This window comes from Vicugna pacos, chromosome 3 (assembly GCF_048564905.1).
Source record: "Vicugna pacos chromosome 3, VicPac4, whole genome shotgun sequence".
Classification (NCBI taxonomy): Eukaryota; Metazoa; Chordata; class Mammalia; order Artiodactyla; family Camelidae; genus Vicugna; species Vicugna pacos.
In genome coordinates this window covers 109,239,721-109,242,507 of record NC_132989.1, presented here as the reverse complement: position 1 = coordinate 109,242,507, position 2,787 = coordinate 109,239,721, and positions in this window count along the sequence as shown.

Here is a 2,787-nt window from a genome sequence, read left to right as displayed (position 1 = left end):
CCTCAGGTACTTTGAGAGGCCAACGCCCGCCCCATGGAGAGGAAACTTTGCCCCAGCTGCAGAGCCTCCTGCCATCCTCCCCCAGGGAACCCTACTCTAGTCTCACCACCTCGAAGAAAAGCAAGGGATCAACCCATTTGCCTGAAAAGATGAGTACCTCTTTTTACCTGTATGGACTTGTCTCTCTCCTCCCCTCTTTAATGACTAAACGTTAAATTCATCTCATCAACCAATGAACATCTACAATGTACAGCCCAAAGCCATGGAAATGCAGGGACAAGTAAGAGGGTCCCACTCAATGAGATGTCCAAGCAAGGGAGCTATTCATACATTCCCTGACTCCAGTATCTTCTTCCATTGTGGCATGGTATCCAGTCTTGGATGTTGCCTTTTAAAGAAAACAGGCATTCTTGAAAGTTACCCGCCCATCCCTTCTGTCATTAGCAACAGCAGACTAAATAGTAAACCCTGAAAGTCACTAAGATCTTGCCAGGTTTTCTATACCATATCTAGATTTCTACACTGTGCATGAGTCAAAGTATTCAGCGAGAAGTATTAAAGCATCCTAAAAATTTATATTAAATGAGTAATGATTTAATAACTTTCTTCTTCAAGTGCCATCAGCAAGAAATTGTACAGTTTAATGGGAAGCCTTGATTTATTGGTACTGAATATTGCCTCAGCACAGCCAGTTTGCCTCATAATTTGTAGGAAAGAAACAAGATTAAAAAGAAATTTGAAGGGAAAAAATGAGTTGGGAAAAATTGGCAACAGGGATTGTGCAATATTAATTATAATTGAAAAAAGGACTTCCTTGTTGAATCTAGGGCATTTTTAGGCACGGATAAAACTAGTGTCCCCCAGACTATCTGATGTTGGATCATTGCTTTTAGTCAAATGGATCTGACGGGTAGTGAATTTTAAAATGATATTCTCAGTAATTGTAAGAATATAGAGTAAGGAAAATACTAATGCAACACGTAAAATCACCATAAACTCTGCAAGGTATTGAGCTGTTCTCTTCCCAATTAGGACTTGATGAGATGCTTGGAGGTCTGTGGGACGATGGGAGGAAATGAATGTAAATGGTGTGTAAATAAAGTAAAATATTGGAACTTTTTATCATTTTAGTTCCAAGGACAAAAATGTTCCAGAATAGTGGAACACTCATTCTATGACCTAAATATAGTGAACAAAGGTGAAGGAGATGGCTGGCGGGGACTCTGTCTACTCAAAAGATCAGTTTGCAGTAGTTCAGTCTAGGATTATAGGGTTTGAAAAAGAGGACAAATCTGAGTTATAGACTCATAGTTGTGTGTAGCAATATTATTTGCTAGTCCAAATGCTGCCGAATTTTGATTTGCTGGAAAAATAGTTCACTTCTTTTTGCTGTACAGAAAAAAAATGTTTTTAACAAATATGAATACTATAGCTACAGAGGGCTTACATTACTAAGAATATGTGGTTGTTTTTATTACCAATAAATTGAGGTTAATAGTTAGGCAGTTTGGGGCAACCGCTTAGATTTCTCACGTTCCATTTGAAAAGTGAAGTTATTAAATCGTCACTCATTTGCTATGAATTTATAAAGCACTGCAGTTTTGGCGACGTACCTCATAAACTTCAAACATCAAAGGCCAGATTGTCTACTCAGGCTCTTTCAAGAGCAGCCTGGGTGATCAATGTCCTAAGGAACCATGGGCTTTACAACTATTTCTGCAGAACCTTGAGATCAGAAGAAGCCAAAGATCATCTGACCAGCCCTCAATGGTCAAGACAGCCAAGATGAGCCAGAACTTTCCAGTGCTGTCCATTTCCTGCTGGTCCCACCCCCATGCCGTTGCTTAATTATGTTTACTTTAATGTACGGACTAAGAGTTTGTCTAATTGAAGATATGAAGACTTCCTAAAATTGTCCATTCTACTTGGGGGCAGATTTAACTATTAAAAACACTGGTTTGTTTTTTTTTAACACTGATCTCAAATGTTTACATTCAGTAATTATCATTGTCAACACTGATCCTAGACCATCCCCAAGGCCAAATTAAAACATGTGTGTATGCGTGTGTGTGACGATACTCTCTTCCTCAGAGACAACCCTTGTAATGTCTTGAGACAGTAGGTGACTGTCATTGTCCATGTCCCTATTCCTTCCCAGTGAAACTTTTCTCAATGGGCTAAACGACTCCATTTCTTTGTAGAGCTTGGGGCTAATTTGGATAATGGGTTGGTTCCTCTGTTCTCAACATAGTCCTCTTGGTCTATATGCATTTACGGTGTCATCTAGAATCGCATCAGTCACTCAGTGATCTTCTGCTTAGTAAGCAGAGATGTTACCTCCTCCTTTGCTCGTATTTTTAATTCAACAAAATTCTATTGGGCAGCCGTTTTGTGCTGGACATTGTTGTGTACTGGAGGTTCAACAATGAACCACAAGACAGAGCCACTGAATACACACTGATAGACATAAATTACTACTCATGATAAGTGAAATGAAGACAAAGAATTTAGGTGCTTTGGATAAGAATAACAAGGAAGGCTCTGATTTAGATTTTGAGATCAAGAAAGTGTTCTCAAAGAAAGGGCCATTAAATTCTGAGATCAGAAAAATGAATGACGTCGTTGCTGTTACTCTACCAGTTAACAGATTCTATGGCCAAATTAATTTTGAAAGGGCCTATATCAACATGTGGACTCATTTTGACCGTATATTTGCATAGTACACATTTACTTATTGTCCAAAAAATATTCATTGAGCACCTATTACGTTAAAATGGATAAATATAA